This window comes from Parasteatoda tepidariorum, chromosome 8, assembly GCF_982258835.1.
Source record: "Parasteatoda tepidariorum strain Cologne lab strain chromosome 8, Ptep-v5.0, whole genome shotgun sequence".
Taxonomy (NCBI): domain Eukaryota; kingdom Metazoa; phylum Arthropoda; class Arachnida; order Araneae; family Theridiidae; genus Parasteatoda; species Parasteatoda tepidariorum.
In genome coordinates, this window is record NC_141762.1 from 23,006,166 (window position 1) to 23,026,325 (window position 20,160).

At 30.8% G+C, this 20,160-nt stretch overlaps 1 protein-coding gene across 1 annotated transcript in view; it reads right to left on the bottom strand.

Annotated features, from left to right (window-relative positions):
• Positions 1 to 15,926, bottom strand: part of klu (zinc finger protein klumpfuss) — a 71,879-nt gene extending 55,953 nt beyond the window's left edge. The window contains exon 1 of the mRNA XM_087149480.1: positions 15,623 to 15,926. The gene's annotated coding sequence lies outside the window, so the exon portion shown is untranslated. The remainder of the gene's footprint in view (positions 1 to 15,622) is intronic.
• Positions 15,927 to 20,160: the final 4,234 nt, after the last annotated feature.

Below are 20,160 nucleotides of genomic sequence, written 5' to 3' on the forward strand. Positions count from 1 at the left end.
CGCATTCCAATCTTAAATTTTAGGCCTATATACTGTTTTTCATAATCGAGTATGGCTGAAGCATACTTTGGCGATAAACGCGACAAATTCTGCGTAAAATCTCCATTCTGAATGATATATCTCCTCACTTGGTACCAAAACTGCAATCTGTTTTTTACACAGCCATAAATCTTGTCTTGCAATGCCCACAAACACACTGTTTAAATCAGAGTGACTAAATGAAAGATACCAGTTCATGTTCTGAGAGTTGTACGGCGAATACGTGAATAGAATGAAGAGGAATTAAAGCTCGCCCCCGAACGATGTGCTCTAGGTCGAAGCCATTTTCTGTCACATTTTTAGACAAAGTTTATCACTGGACAAGAGTTTAGTTTATCAGACATGAAACTATATGAGCAGTGTCCGTCGTCCATCAGGAGGTATACCAGCAACAAGTATTAAGTGGGCCTCTTAGGGTTGACGAACTATAAACGCTTAGAAAGATGCGAAAGTACGATAAAATACTTGGATGAATTCCGTGTAATTCTTTTTTTATCAATTTTTAAGAGCTCTCAGGTCTTTAAAACTTTTGTATGTGTTTCAATGATAAAAAGAATGTGGAATCGTTCTAGAACAAGGCTATGGTTTGAAATTGCCTTAATTTTTGATTCGAAATATATCTACATTATTAAGTGCAAGTTTTGATACTCTGTTAATTTAAGGCGCAGATGCGTTGAAACTATAAATAGATTAACTTTACTTACATTTTCGAAACAATTTTGTTTAATTTAATTTAGAGATTTTTAAACAAGGAAATAATGATATATGCAAGGGAGAAAATGAACTAGTAAAAGGCATTTTTTTTTTTTTTTTTTGTAATGTAAGTGATGATATATTTATAAGTTGGGATAAAAAATAAACAAAAAACAATAAATTTAAGCAATAACAATAAGCATTAATTATCAGGGTATCCACAAACACACAGATAAAAAATTCCCTAACTTTTCTGCGATTTTTCCATATTCATTTTATCGAATTTCCCTGATATTTGCAAGCTTTATTATTAATTTGTCAGCTTTGCCTCATTCTCATAAAATATATAAATATACTTCCTAGTTGAAAGTAAGCAATTTCTAAAAAAAATATTGTTACAATACCACTCTTACTAAAAAATAACTAGGTACCGAAAAAAAAAAAAGAAAGAAAGAAGGAAAAGAAGAAAAAAAAGAAAGAAAAAAAAAAGTCGAATTCGTAAAATAATAATAACAGTAAAGGAATTTATAAATGCCCAATCCAGAAATAGGTTTAAATCGTCCTTCCAACTCCATAAATAACTGTGCATAAATATTTTAACTGAATTTGTCAGAAACAATTTCGATCCAAAATGTTATTTACTTTATATAAATTAAAGTAAAAACTTCTGAGAAAAAAAAAAATTTTTAGGCTAGCAACTTTTCCTAAAGAACAAAGCCCTTCAAGAAAGCTCCAATTTAAAGATTATCAAATTGCAGAACATTAAATCTTTCTTAGCAGTAAAATACAGTTCGAGTAAGGAATTTATAAAATCTAAACAAATCCAGGTATAGGTTTAAATCAATCGAATTTATTCAAAACATATCAATATTTAAAACGTAGTTGTCCAAAATTGTTCCAAAATGACCACAATAACAGTCCACAAATAACAGTAATAACTGCAGATGAAGAATTCCAAAAGACAACTCTTACAAATTTTTTCAAGAAAGCTTCGGTTTAAACATCATAAGATTTCATATTCCGAAAAATACATCCCGAATTTTCAAAACAATAAAATAATTTATATAATCTAAACAAATCCAGGTATAGATTTAAAACCTAGGAACTAATTCCACACTTATAAATATTAATCAAAAATTGTTCCAAAATGTAACGAAATAAAAAAAAGTAATAACTGCCGATGAAGAACTCAAAAAGATAACTCTAGAAAGCTTCGGTTCAAACATCATCAGATTATAAAGACTCCATATTCTAAAAAATACACCCCGAATTTGCAAAATAATAATAACAATAAAAGAATTTATAAAAAAACTAAACAAATTCATCTATAGGTATAAATTGTCCTTCAAATAATTTATAAATATTGAAAACGAAGTTGTCAAAAACTGTTTGCAGATGCTACATAGTCTATAAATTAAATAGCTTCCAACGAAGAATTCAGGGCAACTTTTGAAAGTGAACAGCTCATGAAAGCTCCAATTCAAATATCATCAGTTGTAAAAAGAAAATGACTATAAAAACTAGATATTTATTACAGTTTTTTCAATAAATAAAATAAAGAGACGATCCATAAAATATGTCTGTCACAGTATTTGATATTGGCGACCACACGGCTAGAACAGAATATCACTTGACAGCGCACTGTCTCCGCCGGCAATTGTTGATCGTTTTCTCGAATTAATGAACCAATATATCTTTAGCTAAAACACATATATAGAAAATTAAATTCACGTTAAACCTGTCTGCTAGTTGTCAAATCAATATTTACTTTGTTTTAAGTTCTTTTAAATGAAATTAAGAAAAAGAATGAACTGATTTAAATAAATTATTTTTTATTTTATCAGCTTGCTATCTAATCTAGCATGATTTGATCAGAACAGAAACACAGATTATTAAAAAAAAAAAAAAAAAAGGAAAGGCACATTTATACTTTTACTTTCATGATACTTATTTACAAAACAAGTATATACAGTTATGCATAATATTTTATTGAAATTAAAAACTTGATAAGCATTTTTTCCTGTTTTCAACTCGTGCAAGAAAAAGATTTAATCTAACTTTTTTTTTAAAGAAATTAAATTTTAAACCATAAGCGGTAAGCTCAGGCCAAAACCCGGTCATTTAGAGCAGTGTTCCCCAACCCCCGAACCGATCAAATGGTACCGGGCCGCCCATTTCATTGAAACTGAATTCAAATTCCTTGGTTTATACCCCCAAATTAAAAATATTTGCGTTCCATTAAAATTTTATTTATTAAAAAAAATGATCTTTATTAAAAAAAGTTATTTATTAAAATTTATTTAACGTTCTAGTAATTTAAAACGTTAAATCATTCTATATTTATTTTTTGGTGTAACTGCATTTTATTTTGAAGGCATGTTTAAATACAATTAAATTATAATTAATAAATCAAAATAATCTAAAATATAAACAATCAACGTCCCTCCCCCTCCAACGGGTCGCGGTAAAGTTATCAAACGTTGACAGGTCCGCGGTGATAAAAAGGTTGGGGAACACTGATTTAGAGCACCGTGACAATTCGTCCCTGGAACGACATTTTTACGAAAATAGAGCCGTATCAGGAGAAAATAAAATAGAACAAGAAATTATAATCTTTTTCTTACAAAATATATATCATTATTTTATGGAAAATCAAGAAAATCTCATTAAAATGGTTATGGCTACTTTCGACTGAACTGGTTTGCGCCAGTTTCTCCAAAACTTAAGATTTGGATTTGCAAATTGAATAACTGCAAATTTCTTGCATTATTTAGGTACTGTGTACTAATTAAATCTTTTTTTATCTACGATATAGTGGTAAATATTTTTTTGAAAAACCTTATTCCTTATATCAACACTCGCAGAAAATTTGGTTCAATATTGAACCAAAATACTGACATATTGAGCCACAATACGGTGCAAAATTGCTGTAACTTTAATAAGGTGAAAAATTGGACCACGTTTCCACTCTCGCTGAAGCATAATATCGTGTAATCAAGTTTAAGAAGTACGATACAATAATACAATATTAAGGTTTCAGCAATGAGACCAAAACTTTCCAAATTTTAACGACAATTTTGAAACAATTAAATTGCCACTTTTAAATTTAAAACTTCACTGATTCTAATAAGCTGAATTTTTCTAATTTGCTTTGCATAAATACAGATCTATCAAGAATCGTGTATTTTTCAGATTTATTTATTTTTCTCGTTTAATTTTAAATAGGAGCAAAACTAAAAACACCTAAAATAGTTAACGCATCTTACTTCTTCATTGCTATCTAATCTGGTATGATGCCTGAAAAAGATGTTGCACGCTCTTAAATTATTACCATATTTAATATCTTTCTTTTTTTTAGGACTATAATTATAAAATTTTTCTTCGGATGTACCCCCGTATAATTAAAATGAAAACTAGCGTTGAGTTTTTCGCATAAAAATTTAACTTATTTCGCTCCGAACTTGAGCATTTGCATAAAACTTGCATGCAACCAAGACAAAACCTTTATTTAAAAAAAAGAGGGAGGAATCACAAACTGCTCTTTAATGACCACTCAATGAATAAACTCCGAATTTTCACGAACAGGAATCGTGAGCAATGCTCGGGGGCTATATATTTATATAATATCTAAGACAGATAAGATAAGAAAAATCAGAAACAACTATTTTTTCTTGAAAAACAGATCTTTAATGATATAATGGAATACAATAGTTTGCTTGGAATTATATCTATGTTGAGGTCGAATTTAATTTTTTTTTTAAATTTATATTTATTAATTTAATTTTTGTCTCAAATTATGCCTTAATATAAAATGAAAAGAATAGCTGTCTAAAAACTATGCATCATTTGGAATTAGGCTAAACGAGTTGAATTATATTATTGTGCAAGTTAAACTAAATTTACCTTGATTACGCGTAATTATGATCTAACTTGATCGGGAAGACGGTTGCTTCAGTTTAGCATTTTAATAAGGTTGCACACCTGTAAATGTCGACTTTCAACATGCACACTGATGGTGATGCTGAATTTTTTTTTTCTCATTTTTATTTATCTTTTGCAACCAACTCCTTTCAACTAAGCATGCTGAATTACGACACTTATAAGCGTCGTCAGTCGTTAAGTTTAGTAAAAAATTATTCCATTAAACAATTCCTCATTAGTGCACACAGCTGAAAGTCGGCTTTTTCCAGTTTAAATAATAAAAATTATTGAACAATGACCATCAGTGTATGCGACTGAATGTCGACCATTTCGGGTTTAAATTATATAATAATAAAAAATTTTCAACAATGACATTCAGTGCATGAGGTTAAATGTCTACTTTTTCCAGTCTAAATGATACCAATAATAATGAAAATGATTCAACAATGACTAGCAGAGCATGCGACTGAATGTCGATCTTTTCCAGTCTAAATGATACCAATAATAATGAAAATTACTTAACAATGACTATCAGTGCATGCGACTGAATGCCTACATTTTCCGGTCTAAATATTAAAATAATAAAAAAATATTCAACAATGACCATCAGTGCATGCGATTGAATGTCAACCACTTCGGGTCTAAATAATATAATAATTATTCAACAATGACCATCAGTGCATCAGGCTGAATGTCGACTTTTTCCGGTCTAAATGATACAATAATAATACAAATTATTCAACAATGACCATCAGAGCATGCAGCTGAATATCGACTTTTCTGGCCTAAATGATACTAATAATAATGAAAATTATTCAAAAATAACTATCAGGGCAGGCAGCTGTCTGACAACACTTTCTGATCTGAATAACATAATTAAAATTATTCAGCAATGACCATCAGTGCATGCGGTTGAATGTCGATATTTTCTGAACTAAATAAAAGAATTAAAAACTTATTCAACATTCACTATTGAAGGTTAACATTTACTAATTTCGGTCTTTCACAGTATATCATATATACAACCCCTTAGGAGAATTTTCCGTTTGAGATGCCGTGACTGTATCAATATTTTGCGGCCCCGGTACCATTAGTATTCGAACCTTTTTAGAAGAAAGAACACTTGACTCATTTAATCACAAAGGTTAGCCGACGGAAAATTTTATTTCCCTCAATATTCATTGTTTTGTTTTTTATTTCTCTTTCCCTTTCATTTGTAATTCACCCCCTCTTTTGTGACCATTAGCGTTTTGGATTTGAGTTTTTATGATTCACTTCATTATTTAATTCACAATTAATTCTAATCGGAGATATTTAATGCGGCGATTATCATAAGAAACGGAGCACGGATTCTCTCTTTCTTTTTTTTAAGTTGGAAGGATTTGCCTTATTTGTTCTTAATGCTTGCCCTCTGGTTGTTCCGATGGAGTGCACCCTCGCTCAGGTACTGTACGAAAAAATAAGAGAAAGAAAGAAAAAAACTATTTAGCTTCTTTTAAAAAAATCAGTTTTTTATTTTTTTAATGAAACGTGAGGCAACATCAATTTTCTAATTTTTGTTTGAAGTTATTCAATTTTCATATGGACATTAAAAGACTGCATAAAGGAACAATAAATTCCGGAACAATTACAATTTGGAACAAATTCTGTTAATTGAAAACGAACTCTTTTGTAAATAAGAAGTTGTTCTTATCATTTTATGAGAAGTATAGATAAAAAAATCATTGTTTCTTCAGATGTATCAAGCACTTGATACATCGTAATTGATAATAAGTATTATTTAGAATATGCACCAAGGATTAAGTACGAATAGTTAACACTAAACATATCTAGACTTTACAATACAATACAACATAGAATAACTAGCCTTTTGATCGATTATTGTATCTTTTGTGTTAATGCCTATTGTTCCATAAAATATATTATTCAGAATATGCATCATATTATGAGCTATTTAGGACATAGAATTCGTTGTAGTATGAAAATAAGATATTACCCGATTAAAAGCTTCATTTACTTCAAAAATGCATGAAAAGTAAATAAAAAGTTGACATGTTTCAAGCGCTTTAAAAATGGGCGCTCATTTTCAGGACTGGTCAGACGTGAATGAAAAATGCCTTGAAAATGTTCGAATATATGTATTTTTGAAGCGAATGAAGTTTCTAATCGGGTAATATCTTATCGCTTCAGTTTCTTAGGATTATTTAATTATAATAAAATATTTTAAATACATTCTAAGGGATATAAAATCCGAAAAAACATAGTAATAAAGGACTTATTAATGTAACGAACACGTAATTTTCCTGACTACAATTTTCGTTTTGACCTGAGGCATGATGATATTACTTATAACTATAGAGAAAAAGTATCCATTGCGAATGAAAGTAAATTACCCGGTTATACTTGATAACATATTTCTGTGCAACAGAATGATATAACACGAAAATGATGATTTTTTCTATGCAAAATCATTTTCGAAGCATACTTCTGCGCAAAACTGAATACCAAATAGCCTCATCAGACACTAATAAATAAGACACTACCATCTATACAGTCTTAATCTGTAAAGAATTAAATTTTTACTAAGTAAGAAATTAGTTAAAATTTTGTAGTCCAGTTTTTCTTACTGTTTTTAAGCTCAAATAACTATATACGAGAGAATGCATATATTTCTGTGCAAAACTGAACACCAAGTAGATTCCATATTACATCAGACACCAAATAAAGTACAATATATTGAATTGCTCCAATTGATAAGGAATTAAATTTCGACTAAATAAAATTTGTTAAAATTTTGTCGTCTAGCTTTCCTTTGTATTTTCAAGCTCAAATAACCATGTATAAGGTCAGGCTCAAATAATTATACATATGCACATAACTGAACTGAAAAATGAGCAAAACTAAATACCCAACAGAATCTATATTACACCAGACACATAATGAAACACAATACATTAAGTTATTGATAAGGAATTAAATTTCGATTGATAAGGAATTAAATTTCAATTGATAAAGAATTAAATTTCGATTCACTAAAAAATAAAAATTTTATTGTCTAGCTTTATTGGTGACTTCAAACTCAAAGAAACGAGTACAGAGTAAAGAAATTCAAAGAATAGTCCTTAGAATAATTGTGGAGCAATTTACTATCAGGGATTGAGCAGGACATTCCAGACACCCTTCCAATAGAATCTATTTATCGCCTGAGGACAGTACTATAGGTCCGCCTCCTACACTTAAAGAAATGGGGTGTAAAAAATGTTATCTTTCCCCGAGTACACCCACGTTGGAAGTAACTTTCCTAGAAAAAGTCATAAATAACCTCTAATAGTTAGGCTAGACTGTGGCATCGGCACTTTGTGCAAAAGAAATATTTAGATACTTACAACAATAGGTCACTGACAACAATGAACTAATCACAGGAGTCTGAATTTAACAGACGTCTGCAAAGACTAATGATGTTACTTTACTCTTTAATTTTATTTTCAACACCCTGGAGAAAGAAAGAGGCACTCTCTCTCTATCACTTTCATTGCTAGTACAAAATGAACCATATTAGCAATATATATATACATATATATATATATATATATATATATATATATATATATATATATATATATATATATATATATATATATATATTAAAGAACCATATACTCGGGTATTTCTTTCTCTATTGGAAACACTATAGTTATTATCTATATATATATTTCTCTTACACGGCGACAAAAAAAGCCTCATTACAACTCCCCGAACAGCAACGCTAGAAAATCGACCAATGATAGCCGCTAAAAATGTCATATGCAAAATCTAGCTGAGGTGGCTCAACATATAGCGCTTTTGAAAACAGAAACTAAAATAACCAGAGAGAGCATGAGCATTCTCACCAAATGTGATCTCTTCCGAAATTCACCCTAACAGCTGCGGCAATCTCATACTATTAAGCTAGGCAGAAGTGAGTAGTCTTTGTCGATAGATCTCTATTGTAGTATTTTGTCGAAAGCGCTTTTTATATATTACGAATTCATTTGACGATTTTTTGATTTAAATCAGGAATTTATTTGATTTATTATTGTTATTAGTTATTCATTGAAAAATGAGTCTCAGTCGTGCTGTTACGCTTTAAGATTTTATACTATAGCACATTTCTAATAGGTTTAACGAATTACATGTCAATTATTTGAATTCAAATTTATTTTAATGACTTAGTATTTACTAAAAAGATGTAAATTTTTTTTTTAAAAAAAAGTTGTTATATGGATTTGAATGATTGTTTTGAATTCTTAGAATTTTGTGCATTTGCAATGCACCTAAGTTAGTAGCGAGGGAAGCGAGCTTGGTTTGCGAAGCAAACCATATAAGATTGCGTAGCAATTTTCGGGCGTTGGCGAACGTTCATTTTAGTTCATTTTATTAGGTTACCTTAAGTTATAATAATTTAAGTAGTGTTAAAAAACTAGTTATACATTAAGCATTTGTATAGAATCTATCTGTTAGGTTATCTTAACGCGGGTCTGTCTAGGTTTTTGTGAGAGGTATCTATTTTGTGAAAATTTACGCATATTTTGTGAAAATTAAAAAATTATAATTAAGGAAATCAGCACAAAAATATGGTAAAAATATGAATTTATCGTTTCTTACGACATAGAAAAATAAAATTTGAATAAAAAGTATTTTGTGAAACTACCGTTTTTCCTAAAGTTGAATTTGTGAAGGTACAGCTAAACAGTAGTAAATTTGGCCTAATGTAGTGGCCACACAAATTTGGCCAAGTAGTGTTGAATAATTAGTTACACGTTAAGCATTTATTTCGAATAATTTTGCATTTTTATAGAAATAAAAACTTAGTATCGAAGCAACTATTTAGATTTATATTCGATCCTTTTTAAAATGGCTGAAAATTTCTTTTAAACATAAAGGGTGCAATGGTGACGAATGAATTATTGGTCATATTATAACAATTATTGGAGACGGAGCTTGTCCATTTCGAGCAACAGCATAGATATATCATGCAAGTTAGCACTCGCGAAATGCGTGAGAAAGTACACTAGTTCAGCACGTAATGGAGCAATGGGACGAGTTTTCTTTCTTTATTTTAATGCATGCTGAAAAGTCCGGAACTCAAATTTACGGTGGTTTGAATGATTGAATGGCTGCTCGAATAGATTTTGAATGATTACTAAAATTCAATGCATAAAGAACTTTGACAACATCTCTGACATCTCTTAAAAACAATTTAATTCATAGTACTTCTACCAGGGTAACGGGCGACAGCTAGACGGCATAAAAAAACTGATTAACATATTGTTTAAAACTAATTACTGATAAACAAGAAATCTAAAGGGGCTACAATATTTATTTAGCTGAGAAAAAAAATTGAAGTCGTAAAAAGACTATTAAAAGGACAATAAAAACATCAGACACTGAAAAACTAATAGTTTTAAATGAAGTGAAAAGAAAATGAGGATATTTTTAATTTTTCTGTATGTGATTAAACAGGTTTTCATCTTAAAAGAGAAGGTTACATTATGATAACAAAATTCACATTCTTTTCCTTTTTTGTCAAAAAAAAGATAGAAAAGCAAGAAAGAGAAAAACTAGATACTGAAGAACCATATGAGTAAAATAATTAATTCTTCAAGTGTATTATACATTACATTAGTTGAAGACGTGTAGTTGAATTGATTCAATTACAGAAAGGTATTTATGCCCTGATATACGTCTATGTACAATGCCCCCCCCCAAAAAAAAACGGACCACCCTGAATAACTTTTGATCTAATAATCGGATCTTCACGTTCTGCGACTTAATCTTAATGATTCGAGGAGGGTTACTTCAAATATACTAATTAATAAGTATAGACGATATTTTATGTTACGAAATCAGACGCAAAAACGTACTTTGTTTGAATAAATATACCTTTTTTTCAACGGATTCAAATTTCTAACTCCCAAAATATAGGGTGAAGCCGCAATCTGGGAAATATGGGTACAATAGTTTGGTCAGGAGAACAATCAAAAGTTTAGACCCCTTAATTTTAATGCTGCTTTTTGCGTTTTCCGCCAAATCTCGAAAACTTTTTATGCAATTTGAAAAATTTCTGCAACCAATTTTTGATGCAATTTGTTTATCCAAAAATAATTCTACGCAAAAATAGCGTTAGTGAAAATTTATTATTTATTTAATGATAGTCGAAAAACGTTTGAAATGTAAGGTAAGGTATACAATGCTTTACATCGAAATCGAATTTTAAATGTACGACTTTTCTAAAATTCAATTTCTCAAGAACTATTAGACCGATTTCGCTGAAAATTTGCATTTTGCATGTAAAATTACATATTTTAAAATGATGTGAAACATTGTATACCATACAATTCGAAAGTTTTTCGACTATTAAATAAAATAATAAAAATAACTAATATTCATTATCATTTATTTTTTGCGTCTATGGACAAACAATTTTCATAGATGTGTGCATAAATTCTTTAATTAGCTTAAAAAGTTCTCGAGATATGGCGCAATACGCAAAAAGTAAAATTAACATTAAGGGGTCCAAACTTAGGACCGCTCTCCTCACCAAACAATTGTGACCACATTTCCCACATTGCGATTACCACCTATATTTTGGCAGTTACTAATCCGAAACCGTCGGCAGAAAGGTATGCTTATTCAGGTAAATTACGTTTTTGTGTCTGATTTTGTAACTTAAAATATCGTCTGCCCTTATGAATTAGCATACTTGAGGTCACCCCCTCGAACCGTTAAGATTAAGTTCTAGAATGTGAAGATCCGATCATTAGATCAAAAGTTATTCTGGGTGGTCCGTTTCCCCTCCCCCCTCCTTCTTTTGGCGCACTATACACTTTACTAGATAACTGTGGTAGACCCAGAGCTAGAGGCTCATCTCAGCGGTAGAGGTAAAAACAGAGGCTAATCACAGCTAGCTATATTAGGAAAAATTCATATAAAAAAGCTAAGACTCAAAAAATATGAATCAAACAACAATTTAAATTTTTTATTATTCTTATGCTGAGGTATATTATGGAAGAAAAAAAACATTGGAAAAAAAATTATTCAATTTATTTAAGGATCAAAATCAAATTGTGCTTTTTGTCGATTTCATTAAAAACTTCACCTGCATATTACTAAAGTTTTACATCATTAGTTTGATTGTTTGTTATGGGCCCAAACATTTTCACGTGTTTTGGATAAAGTTTAAGACCTACACGTTCAAGTTAGAAAGATTTGACTTGCAGTAATTAGCCTAAATTTTGTACCAGTTGTATCAGTTTTACTTATCAATTCTAGCACGCTATCAGACAATGTTATTGTTAGTACGAGTAATATCCTGCAGGAAAAAATGACTTCTTAACTATTGCTATCCGTTATACATATTTTAATTAAAAATTAAATAAATAGATAAAATTTACAAAAAAGAAGGAAAATAATTGTAATCCATCCTTTCGTCAAGGTCAACCAAACTAGAAAACGCTACCCTAATAAAGATTCATTTGAAAGCATGACAACTTTCTCTGTTATCGAAATAAACAAACAATATCTTGCTGATCTAAGTAAACTCTTTCTTATTCTCTTACTGATAAAGAACTAAGCCAGTTATCTGTTCTGAGCTCAAAGCCCAAGATGTCTGTACAAGATATGTATTTATATTCTGCAGAAGTCAGTTGATTATCTGAACAACTTAGCATCGAATAGGAACAATATTCTTTTTCCAGTATGATTTGCACAAGTTTCGCGAAGCGCAATTTAGTAAATTGTAGTTCGATATGATGTTATGTCCTTACACTTTGTAAAAATCGTTTCAGTGTTGAACCATAATATCATTAACTTGAACCATAACACGGAGCAAATTGTAGACCACCTTGAAGGTATTTTGCACCATGTTATCAAAATCATGCTTCTTAAACTTATTTACACGATTGGCTCAACTTGAATCAGGGCTAAAGAGAATAGAAGGGCTGGTTCATTCCTTTGAAGTATCTCTTGCCGCGCCGATCCTCCGACGTCACTCTAGTGAGGTCACTTTGGCGCAAAGCTCGCACTTTTACTTCAAGAACGGAGCGTTTGGCCTTACTAGCTCTAACTAATATTGAATCATTTCTTTTTGCGAGATATTCTAAGACATTTGTTATTTTCTATAATGACTTTCCTCAGTTTTTGCAGTGAATTTACAAGAATTTAAAACTATTATCTAAATGCCAGTTTGCGCGATTGCAACTTGCAAAAATTCTGATATAAAAACAAAAGGAAAAAGTATAATTTTTCTCGTGTTCCCTAAAGTAAATGAACAACTATGTAAAGAATGGATTCCGAAATGACACAGTTAATATAAAACAGCATTACGTTTATTCTGTCGTAAAGAACTTTTATAAAAATTCATTATCTAAATAGAAACCGCCTCGCTACTTCATAAAGAAAGGCAGGTGAAAAGAATTAAAAAATAGATAAAGTCAAAGAAAATTAAAATGTAAGTAAAAGGTATAAATAAAATATATAGTATATAGTTGAAATTCTCCTAATTTCATAACATATTTTTTAATGTAGTTATTCTAAATATTTATGATTTTTTTTAAAAATTATATTCTCTTCAATTTAAATATCTATGTATTATATCTATGTATTATATCATCGTAAATTTAAATGTCTATAAACAATTGTAAAATTTCTGATGTCATTATGAACCTAAATTATTATTTTGTTTCAGTAATTAGCGTTTAAGGTTGATGTTTCCTAATGATTAAGTATGAACAAATTGCTATTAACGACATATTTCAAAATCATGGATTCTAAATTTAACTTAACTTATCTTTATAAAAGAATATGTAGATAAAAGAAGTGTCGATATATGCCTTCATTTTTCTTAATAGTTAAAGTTAAAACTGAACTTTTTAAAATAAAGTATTTATCGTGTCATTTTCACCAACTAGCAAAACATTTTTATAAGTTTAAAATGGTATTTTTTTAATATAATAAAGAGGAAAGTTTTTTTTGAACTATGTTTATGAACGGAAATAATGTGTTAATTACGTAAAGTTTGAAGGCTAATAACCAGAAAAAGTCTAACTTATTTTTACAAGAGAAAGATGCAAAGTTATCATATCTTTCTTTGCTTGCGATCTCCGAGATCTGTAGACACAGTGACGTCATGAGGAGGGAAATCGTAGCTTCAGCTCTAAGAGCGGAGTGAACTAGCCCTTGTATTCTCTTTAGCCCTGACTTGAATGGACACATGGTTCTATTTGGCACTTTCTGAAGGTTGCATTGCAGCAAATTTGCAATGTATTAAGTCTCTAGGTACTGATACTATGGTTCAAAGTTGAACAGATTTTTCTGGAAGCGTACGTAAATGCTTAAGTCAATTACGGTATCATGTAATTAAATTTAAAAAGTGGTAAAATATGGTTCAAATAAGCACCATGCATCCAAACCGCTTTTCGAAATTTCCAACTGTGTACCCTGTCTACGGAGTCTAACTACATTTTCTCTTTCTCTATTTTTAAATACTATCTTTAAAGCGGCTAATTGAACATTCTTAATGATTGAACATTCTAAAACAGTAACACAATAAGAAAATGGTTAAATTCAGGGCACGAACTTCTAATGTTAGTTTCAGCAGGTGCCGCGTAATTTTAAGCAATTATACCTTTAAATTTGATGGAGCAATTTCTAATCGTTGTGCACTTAAACTAAATTTAGAGACATTTGAAAATTCTTTTTATTTATTTTTTAATGTAACAGGATAGATAAGAAATAATAATAGTATATAATAGAAATAGATGTAACTTGGAAAAGCTATTAATTCCAGAGAAGCTATTAATTTTCTTTTCTATTAATATAAATTACACAAATTGGATAAATACATTGTTCAATTTTTCTATAAAAATCTTACCCAATCGGTATGTGTTCAGAATTACCAGTCTATTCTTATTTCTTAATGTAGTCATTAACCGCCCCCCCCCCCAAATGTCTAATAACACAAAATTATCAAAATTATAATTTTTTATACTGACAAACAACTGATTTAAAAACTGAAAATAATGAGTTAATTTTAGCTTTAATTTTAAAACTCTATGACTTTTTCACTAAAAGCAATCTTAAGATTTTCTTCATAAAATGCCAATTTCTTCAAAATTCTTAAGATAACTTGAAAAATTCTCCTTTTCTTCAAAATCTTTTGGTCATTTTGATGACCTTAAATTTCATTTAAAATATCTAGCTTGTTGCTAATATCATAAGTTGGTTTTGGCAACTCGTGGTTTCCTAAGAAATTTATTAATTTTTGGTGATATTGATTAATTTCTAAAGAAACTATATTCTGAAAGTATTTGACCAATTATTTAAATTCAAATTTTGCAGAATTTATAATGAAGTTTTCTCTGCAAACTAAAATGTATAGATACTTAAAAATCTGCAATAAAATAAAAAAATGGTTCAAATACTTTAGAATATTTTTTAAGAAAATAAGGATATTTTTAAATTTAAAGTTGAGCTCGTAGTGTCCATTCACCTTGTACAAACTACAACTTAGGGTACTACTACTAAATTTTCCAATTATTAATTTTGCTCTTCTAAAGTGATATAGAAATATACAATATCAGGACGCATACGACAAAAGTTTTTAATGCATTTAAGTACGTATTTGTAGCAAAAAATCTATAAATATCAACATCGTAACTAACCGTGATGAAAAACAAAAATCAATAAATCAGGACTATTATTCCAAAACAGTACTAGTGCTGATTAGTAAATTTATTTATTGATTTTTTCACCCAAACTGATGCGTGAAAATTGAAGTGCAACTTAAATAAAGACAGCATTCTTATTAATACCGATATTTAAAGATATTGAAATCTGTTCTAAATGCATGTATACCACTATTGTTCCAGCTGTTTTAATAACTTTAATGCACTTAAAAATACCTATGTATTCTAAGAAAAGAAAAAAGTACCTGATATGAATCGAGGCTTGAAATGAAAAATCCACTCACCAACATAGCACGTGTTCGCAACAGGTACAACCCCCTCTCTCTGTTAGAAAGCGGTACGGAGGAGAACAAAAAATTTACAGGTAGCCCTTCTGTTCTTTCTTCTTTCTCGGACTGTCAAACTGAAGGAGTTTGGATCTCAGAATCTCAGTAGCTTCTCGGACTCCACCCCCATAAGGGTGCGCGCGCCATTGGCTGGCGGAGGATGGCGTGCGTGAGCCATCTCCTCCCACCCCCCTGGCATCTCTTAACTACACAGACGACGCCCGCCTTTTGTGAGGGTGGGGGTTTGGAATGGGGAAATCGCTTGCTATCCAAGTTTTGTTTCTAGCAAAGATAAACAACTTTTTGAGCGGCGCCACCTGGCGAGTCGCGGAAAGTTTTCTTGTGTGGGATGAACGGTGTTTGGGAAGGGGTTGAATACCATAGCGGAAAGCCCAATAGCGTGTTGGGATTCCTAGGGTTGGTGTTGACTGTTGTGGTAAAAGAACATATTCAGGGTCATTCTACGCAGAGATTGCGCCAAGATCCCCCCCCCCCACTCAAAAGGGTCATAAAGCCTGGTCAAGAGGGCCCAATAAATATTTTTTCATACACATATTTTGTAAAACACATTAGTAAATATTTTCAGCTCATGTCTGTTAGATCTAGATCAGTGATTACCAAATGGCGGCCCTCGGGCCGCATCCGGTCCGCGAAGCCTTTTTTGCGGCCCGCGAACTGAAATATATTAGTCGTCATTATTAGCGGACAATTTTCGTAAAAAATCTACATGGGTTTAAAATACTTTTCTTTCGTTACAAAAAAAAAAAAAGAAAAAAAACTAATTTCTTCGTTTCTGTGAAATTTAACATCCCAACGACGAAAAAAATTTATTTCTCAGGTTTTGCATTCAAGAAAATATTTATTCAAATTCAAAAATAATCGTGTATGTTGCTTAAAAATCTACTTTGAATTCTAATTTGTAATTCAATACTTTTGCTTTGTACAACCTGATAAAAATCTGACATTAATATTTAATGTTCCTGCAAACATAAAAGAGTCCTATATAAAATTTTGATAAAGTTGCGGCCCGCCATTTGACTGGTGCTTTTAATTGCAGCCCCCTGCTTCATGCAAGTTGGAAACCCCTGCTCTAGATGATGTATCGTTATTCGATACATTTTTAAATATTGATATTTCTACATGAATTTTAAAATAACGCTATTAAGATAAACATTAATCTACATGAGTCAAAATATATTTAAATAGATAAACATGACTTAAAATACATTCTCCTGATAGATCAGGAATAACATGTCAAACGATAAGTATCGAATGAAACTATAACTTCAGACTATAATAGTTTCGTGACCATCATTAAAAACAACAAATGATGGATACATTAATATAATCAGTATTACAGATAATGATATTATCATGAGTGTTATTTTATTTTTTATTTAATTTTATAACCGCCGTTGAACAGCAGACCCAAATTTGGGTTTACGACTTCTAATATTCAACTCCGAAGCCTTGTCATTTTGAACCCAATCCAGAAGACAAGGGAACTCCTAGATCAGGGAGAAATATGCCTTCTTGGAGGATTTTTTGATGGAACTAATCCGCATTTGCTTTACATGGAGAGGAAGACCACGAGAACCACTCACGGTAGCCGTGACGGCAAAGGGACTCTAACCCATGAACTGTCTACCACTGAGGATATTTCAGGATGAGCTATTGAGGATGAGCACTGTGGTTAGTGCAAACCTGATTTGCAATTTTTATCGACCGTCCATCTCTGGGATTCGAACCCGGTTCATCTGATAGGAAGGCGAACGCTCTATCCCTTGAGCCATCGCGGCTCTGTCATGAGTATTAGTGACTATCATTTGAAAAACAAAACGTTAATCAATGCAAATTAAAAAAAGTTATACCAAATACTTTTTATGACAAATTACTTTCGAACCTACAATAGCAAATTTCAGAGATACCTTCTCCGCAGAATGTTAAGGGATTTTCTAAATTACTTCTTTTTAGTCTCCAAAAGTTGAGAATCAGTTATTGCAATACGCAAGGTGTTCTGTAGCAATTGCCCTTCCTATCTTATTTTTAAAATCGTCAGCCAAAATGAAGTAAAATATTAAGGGAGGAATTAACAACAACTATCGAAATCTAACGAATAACTTACGAGCAAGATGTTCTTGAAAACATTAAAACCTTTAAAACAGCAGCAAGGAAAAAAGAGTAGTTGCAAGGTGATTATTAGAAACCCCTAGGTTTCCTCAAACATGTAAAAATGTTTTTTTTTTTTTTTTTTTGAAGAAAAAATATTAAACTTTCTTAAAAATATATATATAAATATCCTAATTTTTTTTAAGAAAAAATTTAAAAACAAAATGAGGAAAAGATATAATCTCGTCATCAGCTCACACGATTATATCCAAAAAAAAGTGCTTTCTAATATTGCATCAATACCGTTGAAATAAAATATATCAATGCAATAGTGTGATGAGCACCAGAAACTGAAACCAAAATAGAACTTATTAAGCAAACAATGCCAAATAAAGCAAAAAATGCCAAATAAAATAAGCAAGAAACAGAAAATAAGAAAAAATCAAGAAAATACAAAATAAAACTCAAAATGTAATATATAAAGCAAGAAGCGAATTTTATAATTAAAATTCAACCTTATTAATATTAAAGTTTTACAATTTAAATTAAGCCTTATTAATTTTATTTTATTTTATAACCGTCGTTGAACGGCCGACCCAATTTCGGGTTTACGACTACTAATGTACATTTCGATAGCCTTGCCATTTTGAACCCAATTAAGAAGAGAGGGGAATTCCTGAATCAAGTATTGGGACAAATTTGCCTTCGAAATCCCCATGGTTAGCTTGACGGCAAGAGGACTCTAACCCACGATCCGTCTACCACTGAGGATATTTTGCGTCTACACTGTGGTCGGTGCGAGCTGAATGCGCAATTTGTATCGACCGGCCACCGCTGGGATTCGAACCAGATTCACCTCAACGGAAGGCGAACTCTCTGTGCCCTGAGCCACCACGGCTCTAGCCTTATTAATTTTATTTTATTTTATAACCGTCGTTGAACAGCCGACCCAATTTCATGGGTTTACGACTACTTACGTTCAACTCCGTAGCCTTGTAATTTTGAACCAATCCAGAAGACAAGGAAACTCCTGGATCAGTACCCCCAGAGGTATTGATTTGTTGTGGGAACATGGAGGACTTTGAGACTCGACAGATTTAACGTGCATCAGTCACCATTTACTACACGGGGAGTCTTCGGCCGGCGAGGATCGAACCCACAACCTCTTGGATATGGGCCCAGCGCCCTACCGACCAGGCTATCCCGGCCAGCCTTATTAATTAAAAATTTTGTATTATCCAGTATAATATTACTACCTTGTCCACATCCAGATTCGGGCCAATCCATGGTAACTAACAAATCAAACGCGCTTCTGTTTCTTCAGTAAGAACGCGACATAAGTTGATTTCCACCTATGCTCCTATTTTCATATTTTTTAATCTGGCACACTTGTTACGAAAACATTTTAGATCCTTTTTGAAAAATGTCAGTAAGGTAGTAAATGTATTTAAATGTAAATACATTTGAATTAGCTACTCGCTTTATACATTACATTTTCAGTTTTATTCTGTGTTTTCTTGATTGTTTATTTTCCATTTTTTGCTTGTTTGTTTTATTTTGCATATTTTGTTTTATTTCACTTTTTTTGCTTAATAAGTTCTATTTTTGTTTCAGTTTTTTGTGCTCCTCACACTAGTGTATTGATATATTTTACTTTGGCTAAATTAATGCAATATTATAAAGCACTTTCTTCGGATATAATCGTGTCAGCTGATGACGAGTTTATATTTTTCCTCATTTTGCTTTTCGGATTTTCTTAAATGTTTAAATTTTTTTTTTAAAAATTCATCAATATTTTTTTTTTTTTAATCTACCCATCGTTACATGCAGGTTACAGGCCCATACTGGTTTTCTCTATATTTTTAATTTTATATATATATATATATATATATATATATATATATATATATATATATATATATATATATATATATATATATATATATATATATATATATATATATATATATATATATATATATATATATATATATATATATATATATATATATATATATATATATATATATATATATATATATATATATATATATATATATATATAAGTATCGCTGATTTCAAATCTGCAATCGGTAAATATATCTCCAAGCTGCAGTTCTTTCTAAATTGACATTTTTAGTCTATTTTTTGTAGAAATGGTTAAGTTTTAAGACGATTTATAACAGGGGATCGCGTAAATGTTGTAGCGAGCTTCTAGGAGAGTTAGAGCTTATAATCACGATTAAAATTGCATTGATATGTCATCATAGCCACAAGGGACACTTGCCCCATTGCAGTTTCTTCCTGCACTTCTGCACATGCCATAATAGGGTAGCTCCTCAAGCCAC